The sequence below is a fragment of the Pavona decussata genome, unplaced genomic scaffold (assembly GCF_977016875.1).
Source record: "Pavona decussata unplaced genomic scaffold, jaPavDecu1.1 SCAFFOLD_114, whole genome shotgun sequence".
NCBI classification, from domain to species: domain Eukaryota; kingdom Metazoa; phylum Cnidaria; class Anthozoa; order Scleractinia; family Agariciidae; genus Pavona; species Pavona decussata.
The window spans coordinates 4,106,239-4,119,957 of NW_028145528.1; the positions used below are offsets into that span (position 1 = coordinate 4,106,239).

The 13,719-nt window shown below is 38.3% G+C and overlaps 1 protein-coding gene and 1 long non-coding RNA gene across 2 annotated transcripts in view; one reads left to right on the plus strand and one right to left on the minus strand.

The window, feature by feature from the left end:
• The window catches only part of LOC146470306 (uncharacterized), a 30,849-nt gene extending 24,282 nt beyond the window's left edge, over positions 1–6,567 (minus strand). Inside the window, exon 1 of the mRNA XM_085122383.1 lies at positions 6,127–6,567. The gene's annotated coding sequence lies outside the window, so the exon portion shown is untranslated. The remainder of the gene's footprint in view (positions 1–6,126) is intronic.
• A 2,582-nt stretch (positions 6,568–9,149) lies between these two features.
• LOC146470307 (uncharacterized) lies at positions 9,150–10,439 on the plus strand. Its single transcript, XR_014867002.1, has 2 exons — positions 9,150–9,321; positions 9,795–10,439. It is a non-coding gene; the product is annotated as an uncharacterized LOC146470307 (long non-coding RNA).
• The last annotated feature ends 3,280 nt before the right edge of the window (positions 10,440–13,719 follow it).

Here is a 13,719-nt window from a genome sequence, read left to right on the forward strand (position 1 = left end):
AGCTGCAAGTCTTGCAAAATTCAACTGATCTCGCCAGTGGGTTTCGAGCGAAGCTCTTGGTGCGAAAAGTTTGAATCACAAAATTTTGAGGAAATTAAATTTCTCTGTTCGTATTTCATATTTTTTACCTACTTGCCAAGAGAAGTTGATGGAGGAATTATTGGCGAGCTCTACTTTTAAGATGAAAATTGAATACGAGGTTCTTAGGGAGAGTCGCTCTTAATCCTTCATTTTGTTTCTTTAAACGATTTCATTTTTGTACAGATGCTTATCAAAAGTAGAACATTCTTATGTGAAAGACCCCAACAGAAAAAGCAAATCACTTTTTAGTTGAAAATAACATCCACACACAGCACATCATAACATTCATTACAAAAAGAAACGGGCGATGTAACCGTATGCTCTTGAATATCAGTTATACATCATCAAGCAACTTGGACAAGGAACTCTGCTATGAATAGTAAGCCTGTAATTTCTTTCACACCGTACCTTTTTGGGTTTAATATGAAAATTTAAATCGCGTTCAATCGTGGCAATTTAGTTGTTGTCTAAAGCATCCTCTGCAAAAAATGTGAGTCAAAATTTCATAATATCACCACAGCACACAGAGAAGTATTAGCCAATTTTATCTTTAAGGGTCGTTGTTTGTCAGTTGTTTACGTTGTGATGGGTCACTGACTACTGAAGGTCTGGGAATCAGCCAGCCAGGCGCCTTTATGCCCTCTTTAGGTGGGTCCATTGTATTGGCTAAATGTTAGTGTCGCTTATCCAGTTTTTCTCATTTGTGGCTGTGCGACAGAAAAGGAACATAACCGTACAAAAACTGCGTTACTACACATATCAATATTCTTTTTTTTTTTTACTTTCAACTGATTCATTTTGAGGAATTTACAAAAGACGATGTGCTTAGCCAGATTTTTCAGTAATATAACAAAGACAACCACTCACTCACTCACTTACTCGTTGTTGTCAGCGCATGGCGGGTAGCAACAAATTAAGGTAACTCTCCTTTGGGACTTCCAGCCATGCACAAAGGCGGGCGCTTCCACGGGTCCCCAGAAATTTCGTTTTCTTTAAACACAGGCAACAAAATCAAAGTAGCATATTTTCGACTAAGATTTGTACCTTGTTAAAGGAAAATCCCAACTGTGGAATGAAATCAAATACGCAGCATAGATGAGTCTTGTAACTGCAATGTTAAATTACCTTTGTTCATACGGACTACAATTGTCATATTGTATTATGTTTATTACGTCAATTACGTTGATGCCGCTCATTCGTTAGTTTTCTAAAGCCAGTTTTGTGATCAAAAGAGCGTCAGGTGCATATTTTTTAGCATTGCAGCACAATCATTAGACGGGGACACATATTGTTGCGCTGAGCTGACTCTGCAAGGTTCTTCGTCTTCAGCTGCGAATAGAGGTAAGCGGACGTCGTCAGTTTTCTCTTTATCAGAACAGTTATGCCGCTTGCCTAACTAACACTACTTAATGAGAACAGCGAAATGTGATTATTTTGGATCGGAATCTAATCCAAAATGGAAATAAACTCAGTCAGTGGCAAGATTTCGAAACAGGATATTAACTTTTGGCGGCTCTTAAAATTTAAGGATTATGATAACCTCGAGCCCGGTAAGCCAATTATTCCGCACGCGTTCCTACTGGTGTGCAGTTATCAACCAACGGATCAGATGAAGACATCATCATATTGTTTGGAAGCAAAATTCACTAGTTGATTATTATAGCAACTTCGCCCACGTTTTCTGTGTAAAAATTATTGCGGGGTAAATGTGTGTGTGTTTTTTTTCTGCAGCTAGACCCAATGGCTTTTTAGTGACGTTTATAGCTCAAATACAGCATAAAACTTAATCTACAACAGTTGTAGTCATTTGCCGCGCTTTTGGTAATCATAATAATTATTATAATTAACTTTTGTACTATTTCCGCTGATTACATCTGGGCAGTCGACTTATGAGTTTGGTATTTTGAGATGAAGTTTTCTAGTTTACTAGGAGTTGTTTTATGGTGAGATGCGATTTTGGGTTTAAAATCGACCAAATACGTGGGACAATATTATTTTAAGGACAAAACTCGGCGTCAAAATACCGTGGCGGGAAACGCGAGATGTGCTCTGATGCATAACCGGTACGCGGCGCGCTTTCTGGTGCAATGAGCTCGCCTTCTCAACTATCAAACAAAAGGGCTGCCAATGACGTCTATACCAAATATATTTAATACTACGACCTCGGTTAGCTTGCCATCTGCGAGGATAATCCTTGGGCCAACTCTAAGCCTTTCCGGAGCCAACTCCAGCACCAAAACATACATTGAGATCATGACGATTCTAACTGGCAAGTAATAATAGGATGAGACTGACAAAAAATGAGTGACCAAGAGCGTGGAAAACAGTCATTTGTTGTTGTTGTTTTTTTTTAATCTGAGAGTAGAAGACTTGCAAACATACTGTATTTGGATAGTAACCGATCTACTTAAAAAAGCCACTTGTAAACAGATTTGGAGGCCCACTCCAATTTTTTTTATTTATTTATATTTAGATGTTACTTTTTAATTTAATTAGTAGTTATTATCTTTTTTTTATACTGTCAAACACTTATATCATGAGCCTGTGGCTCGGGGGACTGGGAGACCACCCCCTGTGTATTTGACACTAAATAAATTACTTACTTACTTACTTACTGATCGTCTTAAGTCGCGGCCTAAGTTAAACTTTGTTTAAATAACTGGCCCACTGTATTTGCATAGTAACTGATCTCAGTAAATTGGTCTTCTTTTTTCAGACTGAAACGTTCTTCCGAAATGTATGTCAAGACAGCTTGCTTACTGATCCTGGCTTTGGTTGCCATGAGTCAAGCGCGGAGTAAGTATAACAAATATGATCTCCTTATTTTGTCACAGTGTAAACCTGGCTACTTTCATCATTCCCTAAAGAGAGATATCAGCATATACTGAGTTGGTTCCTGTTGTCCTTAAGACAATGAAATGAACAAAAAAAATGCAGCACTATAAGAAAGTAACACTGAAGTGCCTTCATTTCAGTGGTCACACTTAGTCTTCCTCGGAATGAAAAATTAACGAATGGCATAAAACACAGTGCCACGGGAATTTTATCCACAGACTGAAAAGTTAACACGGCCTCAAAGGTTTTGTGAAACGAGTGAAGGGGAACGCCTAATGTCTTTTATTTTATCCACAGTTTCGTGCTATTATTGTTCTGAAGCGACTAAGGAGAAATGTCTCGAAAACAAGTATGAAAAAGAGTGCAAACCGGGTGAAGTCTGCCTGGGACTCAAAGGGATAGCTTATATACTAGATTGCGCAAGTCAAGAATACGTCCAAGCAGCAAAAGAAGAATGTGAAACTCCATGGTGTAGAGGGATAGAAACTTGTGATCAATCGAAATGTTTGCCTGACATATTTAATTAAGATCGATGCGTTCCATGACTTTGGTTTTTTCAGATTTAGACTGTTCACAGTCCCCTATTTTTCCGTGGGATTTTCGAGATTCGTACGCTTCGATTGAAGCGTACGAGTCTCGAAAATCCCATGGAAAAATAGGGGACTGTGAACAGCCTATTTTGGATTTAGCTCATTGCAACGCGTCTCAATTTTAAAGTGCACCTAACCCCAAAATGTTTTTTTATCTTAAATAAATCTTTGCACCTGTTCGAAACATATTGCGCTATTTAGCGCCTTTTTATGACCAAATCGTGACTTTTTATAGGCTGTAAAAGTTACGAAATCTAGCCATCAACTGTCCCATGACCAAGCTAGTAAGTGGCATGGGTCTATTCCTTATTTGACGTCACAAACTGATTTGCATTGTATTAAGTCTTTTTTGAAAATGCATGCAAAGCAGATTGTGACGTCAAATAAGGAATAGACCCATGCCCCTTACTAGCTCGGTCATGGGACAGATGACGGCTAGATTTCGTAACTTTTACAGCCCATAGAAAGTCAAGATTTGGTTGCAAGGAGGCTCAATGCGTTTCGAACAGGTGCAAATATTTAATTAAGCGAAAACAAATTTTGGGGTTAGGTGCACTTTAAAACTAGTTTCATCTGAGACTAAACGGAGTGTTTTACTGTCACATTAGTCAATCATTTAGTCTCTGCACATAATTTTTCTTACGCTTACAGAGAATCGAGAAAGTTTGTTGTGTATCTTTCCTTTATTTTTACGGTTGTATATATATTGTCACTCGAACGAGCCCAGTCGTAAGCGAGAAAAAAAAACTAATAAAAATTTGATTAATTGTTTACTTATCGTCTCTTTTGTTTGTCGGGGTCTGTAAGTTTGTGTACGAAAATAATCTTAACGCTGTCCTCACACTCTCTTGTAACTCGCAAATGATGTGAATCTGTTTACTCTCCGAAGTCTTCAACGCGTTAGGGAGCGCGTTGCGTGACGAGACCTGCGAAGGAGACTAATAACTGAGGCGACCAATGAGGGGAGCAGATGTTAATTTAACCGCGAGAAAGATGTACGGTTCTGACGATCATCCCTAATCCAAGGAGGCCTAAAAATCCCAGTTAACGTTACCGCAAGCATAGAGAAATCGTCGAAGAACACACAAGCCGTTGAAAGGTCCGTGTCTTTGGTTGAACTCAGCCATAAAGAAGAACTTGGTGCATAGGAGATTACAGGAGATTAATTATGAGGACGACGAAGCCATTGAATAAGTGGACTCAGAACTGTTATTAAAGGGCTAATATTTTTCTTAAAGCTTTAAATGTATCGCGCATGCAAATTTTCGCGACATCAAATTTTCGTGATTTTCTGAAAATCGGGACGCGAAATTAAAGTCTCGCGAAAACAAAGGGACAGTGACGTAATTTGCAAGCAGGCAAAATTTGCTAAAACCAGTGCCTCCTTGGTTCCGAAGTTGCTGTTTTGCGAACTCGAAGTTGAAACTGCAGTTGAATAAACAACACAAAAAGCAAACGAAAAAAAAGAAACAAACAAAACAAAAAGCAACGACAGCTGAACTAACGCCCTATAATTACTCTTTATAGTAATGTCTATTGAATCCAAAAATTAAACTGAAATTCAACCTCCCCACCAAGAGGGAGGGGGGTGCCAATAAAGGTTCAGGTAGGGAGGCTCTAACCAGGAGTTTAAGACGACCTTCACCAAAATGGTATCCCTCTACATGATTTGTGTACGTAATTAAAGTACAGCATATCACGGATAACCATAAATATTTTAAAATTAGCGTTTTCTAATTGTCTACTTAATTTGTCGATATCAATTAGTAAGTGTGTTTTGTTTACACATATTTATTGGCATATAATTTATTTTACAACAATGGTCACACACGCACTATGAAACGGGAAAAAAGAATTGTGTGATCTTTACGAGGTTATTTCTTCCAGGAATTCCTATTCAATTTTTGCTAGACTTTGTAGTAATTGGATTTAATCGCTACCATTTCAGTTCACAGTCTTCTGAGTGTAATTTTTTTTATCCCTTTAAGCTAGAGCAAAAAGTAATAACAATACATCCAAAGAAATCATTCACTGGGATCTATCTTCTTGCCTGAAACTATAGCTAATAAAAGGCAATGGTTATGGAGCCTGTCAAACTTCTTCGTTATATGTTTTTGTCAGCATTTTTGGCCTTGACCGTGCACACACCACAATAAATTTTAAAAGTGTAGAGCAACTGACCAATAGAAACGTTTCTGTTAAGGTATTCAACTGTAGTGCCGGTAAACATTAAAACAAAGGATTGTGCACGATCGCGGCCCTTCCAACATAAATTGCAGCACCATTGTTTTCATGGCAAGGTTCCATCACCAGTCCCTCAATTAACTATGTTAAAATTAAGGGCATAGGTGGTATCATTGTCAAACATGTCGTATTTCTACAAAAAAAGTCACGGCATAAATTCTACACCCAACAAAGAAATAATCGTGCCCACAACTTTGCCCAAGGATTTCGATAAAGTCTGGCGCGGCCATCACCTAGACTTTCACCTGACTTTAATATAAATTTTTGCAGGAATGGAATTAGCCGTTCGGGTACCGATTAAATCTGTAAATACGAAGAATATGTAATTAGAAAAGAGGTTAGTGTAAACATACACAATATAATGACAGAGACCTACCCATTCCGCGCGAATTCTGCTCGAAAAACTCCAAATGCAGCCTCGTGAGATGCCCTAACAACTGCCAAACCTGCCGCCATCTTGTTTCGCTTGCAAACAAAACCAAAACCGCTGCTTGTAACCACGATGGCTCAAATTTTCCCTGGTTTCAGGCCCTTTCTCGGTAAATGGAATTGACCTCCCGTACAAACGAGAATTTGGCAAACAACCAACGAAAGGCAATGCTTTCTTTTAGAAAAGCAACACATTTTTTTCAAATATTAGGTAATAAAAAAGCTTGGTAGACCAAAACTTGTTCAGATCTGAGAACATGAAAATTTGCCAGGGCAGCTACCTTGAAAAACTAAAATTTAGCTTCGTTGAGAGAGCACCGGACTACCGGTGGTAGTCGCGGGTTCTAACCTCGGCCAGAGCAACGGCAATAACTATATAACTGATCATGAAAAAAAGGGTGCTGCCCTTGTAATGACATTTGCAAACGGATAAGGACGATAATCCGTGGATCTCGTCTCACAACACTTGTTCCTATTAATCAGTGGGACATTATAGAACTACTACTCTGCTCGAAAAGAATAGGGGACGAAGTCCCCGGTGTAGTTGTCTATTTCTATCGCTGATTTCATCTGTCTTTGACATTCATTCACTTACTGATTCATTCATTTCGCCTATAGATAGAAGAAAACTGCTGCTTGTAACCTCGATGGCTCAAATTTTCCCTGGTTTCAGGCCCTTTCTGGGTAAATGGAATTGACTACTGGTACAGACGAGAACTTTAGCAAACAAGCAACGAAAGGCAATGCTTTCTTTTGGGAAAACAACACATTTTTCTCAGATATTAGGCAATAAAAAATCTTAATGGACCAAAACTTGTTCAGATCTGAGAACATGAAAATTTGCCTGGGCAGCCACCTTGAAAAACTAAAATTTAGCTTAGTTGGGAGTGCACCGGACTACCGGTGGTAGTCGCCGGTTCTAACCCCGGCTGGAGCCACGGCAATAACTATATATTGACCATGAGGAAAAAGTGCTGCCTTTGTAATGACATCTGCAAACGGATAAGGACGATAAACCGTAGGTCCCGGCTCACAACACTTGTACCTATTAATCAGTGGGACGTTAAAGAACTCATACTCTGCTCGAAAAGAAAAGGGCACGAAGTCCCCGGTGTAGTGGTCTATCTCTATCGCTGATTTCATCTGTATTTCACATTCATTCATTTACTGATTCATTCATTTCGCCTATAGATATATTTCGCATACCATGAGGATAAAAAAAGGTGTCCTTTTGTTAGAAACCCGCCCGTGTAACCTTACTGTATAGAGTCACTATCCTTCGGCGTTCAATTATTTGTCTCCACTATTGTGAATTATCTGGAGATAAACCCAGCTGCTTAGTATTTTCACACAAGCTAACGAATCGTTTACTTTAAGCTGCGGCGCTCTCGCACTTTGGAATAGAAAATTTACATTAGGATCACCTTTTCGAACTGAGTGAGTGAAACCCAGCTTTTAGCTTGTTCAGTCTCAACACTTTCAGAGTCCTTTGTTCTTGGTCGCACAACTTTTAGGGAAATATCGCATACTTTTTCATATTTTTGTGGATAGAAGCTAAAACCAATCTAAGAGCTGTCAAGCTATTTCGTTTTTAAGACATTCTACATTGAAGATGTTTCTAAGATGATATTCGTTTAGCAAGTAAATTAGTGTAGCTTCGTTTTTAAATTCTTTTGATCGTCTTTGCACTGAGCAGCTGGAATAACCCAACTCTGAATTAGCAAAACTTGTTAGATTTGTCGTCGACCTTGAGAAAATCATATAAATGAAAGCTCGCCTCTCATTTGGTCCCTAATCAGTTTACTAACACTTTGAATACGTCTGCTTATTAGCTTTATACAAAGTAATCTCGAGCTCATTTCGCCCGGCTGTCTTAACTCTCTAATTGTTTCTCGTTTAGCCAAGGTAAGATCTCACGTTACCCTGCTTCAAATGGTATGAAACTGGTCAACTTTAACCATAGGTACCCATTGCCAAACTGTCTCGCTGTCTTACTATTTGGATTCATATGCGCTCTTCAAGTCGTTTAACCTATAAATTAAACTAGAATCTCAAGGTCACGTACCGCCCTAGAATACATATAGCTTTTTAGATCTTGTGGTGTTTAGTATCATTACATAATTTTACACGAAGTGTTGTATTGTAACGACCACGTAGGGGGAGTCAAAATGCAAGTAACCAGTAAAAACGTACTGAACGATACCCCAACACCAAACATCGAACAAGGAGAAAATGTAAACCGTAGAAGTGTATCTCCTTCAAGAAACGACTAGATGGAAAATGTTAGGTGAACCATGTTGATCAGAAGCCAAAAACTGAGTAATTTTCCTTTTTGAAGAGAGTACTACCAACTACACATAGCAGTTTTTTGTCTCTCCTTCCCAGGCCAGCTCGATGGGCACCTTAAAATTTTATATTTCTCTTTGTTATAGGGAAAGTGCCCCGGTAAAAAGTACATCTGTTCTAGAAAAACATTTAATTCCACTTCCTTTAACTAGCGGAATAAAGTTATAACCAGAGAGAATGCACAAGGTCAACTAGTCAATGTCAAATTAAGTTGCCTTATGATATAAATTATTTCTTCGGGTTTCTGCATTTTCCCTTTTGTATTGCATTAACCCTGCTTCACTTGATAGTTTTGTAAAGAATGTTTGTGATCAACAGACCAACAAAGGCTTATTTATTAGCATCACAGAATAATGATTAGTTTTAAAACCAAATGCTCAAAGTTTGATACAAATTTGACTTATATGAAATTCACAACTGATTAACTCTAAAGGTAAAAACGGTGGCACAATTTGAGGTTAATAATCCTGTTATGACTAAACATTTTCATTTGAAATACTTATCCACAACTGATATCGATCCAGAGCTCAACATCTGGCGGGATTGTTAACTTGTTCACTTTGTGGCATATGTTTGCACCTGATAATACGTTTAAATGAAAGTTAGAGTGTTACTAGTGGGCAGTACTGCTTTTAAAATTCCTCGCGCTTGCAACAGCTTACCAACCTTGGTCCAAACAATGCACTGATCTCAAAACTTCAATTTTATTTTTGCAGACCAAACCATACTTCGGGAATGTATATCAGAACGACTTGCTGGTTGATCTTGGCTTTGGCTGCTTTGATTCAAGCTCGAAGTACGTATAACAAACATGATTTCCACGTTGAGTCTCCTTTGCAAACCCGTTTCGTTTCGTCATCTCCTAAACTACAGATCTGGGCATGAGTAGTTGGTTCATATCGCAATTTACATAATGAAACTGTGAGAATTGTTTAAAGAAATGTTTCGTATGCTCTTGTGATTTTTAATACCTAATCAAGATTCGAAAACAACTTCCCAACTTAACTAGAGCTCACTTGTATCCTTGAAGTCAGTTCCATAGATAATGATGAAGGTGACTCAAAAGTTAGTATTATCCTAAGTACAGCATAACAATAATAATTGCAGAAGTAAATTACTGCTAAGTATCTTTCCTTTGAAAGGCTACCCATTAGGATTTCCTCCACACACTCAACAAAGTAGCACACCGTTTTCTGGCCTAAAGGTTCTGTAATATAAACAGGTAAAGGGTTAAAACTACAAACACATAATTTTTGTTTTCATCTACAGTTCTCTGTCCTACTTGTTCTGGAGCGACTGAGGATGAATGCCTGGACAACATCAGAGTGAGGAGGTGCAAGCCGGGCCAAGTCTGCATGGGAGTCAAGGGGATGGCGTATATACTTCAGTGCGCAAGTCAAGATTATGTCAAGGAATCAGAAAAAGACTGTGAGGCACCTTGGTGTACCGGGATACAAGCATGTCATGAATCGCTTTGTATACCTGGCATATTTAGTTAGGGTTGATGCGGTTCACGATCTTTTCAGCTTGTTGTTTAATTTGAGCCAAACTATTGTATAATTACAACATGTTAATCTTCAGTGAACTTTTTATGACAGTTTATTCTCACCGCTAATCACTTTGAACTTGAAATTCGTGTCATGACGACTCCGAAACGTCACTTGATTTAATCGTTGATTATGTCGTTTAATTTATTGTCAATTATTTTTTACTTTTCGCACTTTGTTGCAAAGTACATAAAAGCACTGAAACCGGTTTGATCCGAGACCAAATGGCGGATTTACAGTATTGTTCAATCATTTAGCCTCCGACACAAACATTTTTGTTCCTTTATATCAAAGCAGCTGAGTTCATTCTGTAGCTCTCCTTTTACATCCCATTAAAACCAATTGCGAGTCGTATTGCCACCTAACAGTGAAATAAATAAAAGTACGGTAAATTTCTGACCTTCTTATCTTATCTTTCATTCTACTGCAGCTATTAAAGCCTCATTTATTTTGTGTGGGGTAAACTCTTAACTTCGTACTCATAATCCTTCGTAACTCGCAAATTATTTCGATTTCGAAGTTCGATCAAATTCAATAAACACAAGATGTCGGCCAATCGATTATTATCGATTTCCGATATTACAATGTTAATAAGAATCGATGATCCTCGATTAAATCGATTTCTACCAAGTATTTAAAATATCAAACGGATACATCCTGTAACCATGTAAACCGTGTAAAGTAAATATTAATTAACGTGAATATTTCAAAAACAAGCTGATTTGAAGGTCGAAGCCGCGTTTTTATGTCCCTCCGAGAAAACTGACGAAGTGGAAGCGGTAGTGAAGCAGCTCCATTGCCTTTAGGTGTAACAGCTACAGTCAACTCACTTTATTGCGGCCACCCTCGAGATCCCGAGTTAGTGTCCTAAATCGCGAGAGTCCGTAATAGCGGCAATAGGCCATTTCCGAGTTGCTGTGAAAGGGAGGCTAAGTGCAAAACTTTTCATATGAAAATTAATTTTGTTTGCATATTGAATGAACCCTAATTTTCATTACAAAAATTTTGCACTTATAAGCCTCGCTTTCATAATGAGGTTCAAAGTACCTCGGAGATGGTCTATTTATTTCAATCAAACGTCTGTAATTTATTTTTGCCAGGCATTTAGCTGATGTCAGAATTATCGGGATGTCCGTAATGGCGAAGTGTCCGCAAGGCGAGAGTTGACTGGGACGAGAGTCCGTGATAGCGGATATTTATTTCAGTCAAACGTCTGAAATTTATTTTCGCCGGGCATTAAGCTGATGTCCGTATTACCGGGATATCCGTAAAAGCAAAGTGTCCACACGGTGAGAGTTGACTGTACTTTTGATTCAAGGGCTAGGCGCCATTGTTCTGTTGGAGGGTATCTAGCCAATTCTTTAATGTGACCTTTCGAGAGCTGTGACGCCATTGGAAAGGAGGCAAGACAAAAGTTATATGCTCTGATGCGTTCTATCATCTTCTGGATTGACCAGTTCCGCACTGATTTTTACAGGTCTTTGTGAAGCTCGTTTCCACCTTATTTCATCTTTCTCTCGTTTCACCTTCAGTCCGGTAAGTGATAATGATCTACTCGACATTTGTGCCTGCTTATGCGATCATTTGTTTGCTGCTTAAGCTTAATAATTACGGAATATCTACATCGATCGATTCTATAACAACTAAGCTTGAAGTTTGTCATGTTTATTAATGAGTTTTACCCGCCCAAATGTGAAAGTTTTACTCGTGTTGCTAAAACTGTTTGGAGAAAAGCGAACATTTCTACTTAGTAAACACAAATGCAGTCAATTACCACTCCTTGCAAATCTCCTAAACAAGAAATATAGGGAAGTGCGAGGTAATTTGCTTTTTTTGTGCGTGTTTGATATTAGGTAATTAATATGCCATCAACCATGTAAACCGTGTAAAGCAAATAGTAAAATGAATATTTCAAAACATACTGAAATTTACATAAGCGATTTAAAATTTCTGGAAATCAGGTAAGGTAGTGGATACAGTTCAACGAGTGTATCATGCGTTTCACTCATTGTCGTTTCAAAGAGACGTATAAACCCGGACGGAACTAGCGAACAAGACTGATCTCCTGTATAAAATAATGATTAGCAAAGGATGATCATAAGTACTGCACGTATACAGGAAGAGCGACTTTGCCTCGCTAGTAAACGCAAGTCGTGTAGCAGTCTCTAACGTCTAGCCGTCGGTGCAAGCCGGGCCAAGTCTGCATGGGAGTCAAGGGAATGGCGTATATACTTCAGTGCGCAAGTCAAGATTATGTCAAGGAATCAGAAAAAGATTGCGAGGCACCTTGGTGTACCGGGATACAAGCATGTCATAAATCGCTTTGTATACCTGACATATTTAATTACGGTTGATGCGGTTCACGATCTTTTCAGCTTGTTGTTTAATTTGAGCCAAACTATTACATCAGTTATTTAATATTTTAATCCTCAGTGAACTATTTCTGGTAGTTTACGCTAATCATTTTGAACTTGAAAATGGTGTGATGACGACACCGAAAGATTTTATCGTTGAGTTTTACTTGCTTATGTTGGTTAATTTTGCACTTTGTTGCAAAGCACCTTTAAGTACTGAAATCAGTTTCATCCGATATCAAATGGTAGTGCTACAATGTTATTCAATCATTGAGCCTCTGCACATACATTTTCGTTCCTTCACATAAAAGCAGCAGTTTATTCTGAAGCTCCCCTTTTGCATCCCAATCAACGATTGCGCGTCGCATTTGCACCTAAGAGTGAAATAAATTAAAGTTCGGTAAAGTTCTGACCTTATTATCTTATCTTTCATTCTACTGCAGCTTTTAAAGCCTCATTTATCTTTTATGGGATAAACTCTTAACTTCGTACCGCATAATCCTTCGTAGGAATTAATAGGAATTAATAATATACCGATTTTATAATTAGTTTTCCTCCCTAACTGATATTTGTTGTTTCGCATCATGGGATTTTCCAAAATTATGAGCATTGCCGTCAACTCCTAACGAGGGGCCCTCAAATCTATTACGGAAAAGTGAAAGACCTTCTGTTTCATTATATTGTTCGTGTCTTTTCAGAAAGTGGCAACCAGTTTGAAAAATTTAAGCTTGGTCGTCTCTCCAAGAGGAATGGAACCAAGTTGTAAGGTTCGGAATTATCTCTGAAATTTTCGCCCAGAATAAACAATGACAACTCCCAAAGGAAACTGGGTGCCATTCCTCTCGAAAGCCGAACCCGCCAAAATTATTCAAAATGGCCGCCGGCCGCAGAAAAGACACAAACAACAACAGTGGCAAAGGTACTCAAGTTATTTTTCCTCCCAAATAATCTTTTGTGTTTCGTATCATAGGATTTAGCAATACTATGAGTATGGCGGGTAAGTCCTAGCGTCTCGGGGGATTATAGCATCCATGATGAAAAAAAGAGAAGCATTAAACAACATGCATAAAAGTTCGATCAAAATCAACAAACACAAGAAGTCGGCCAATCGATTATTAACGATTTCCGATATTACAATGTTAATAAGAATCGATGACCCTCGATTAAAATCGATTTCTACCAAGTATCGAAAATATCAATCGCATACATCCTGTAACCATGTAAACCGTGTAAAATATATATTAATCAATGTGAATATTTCAAAAACAAGCTGATTTGAAGGTCGAAGCCGTG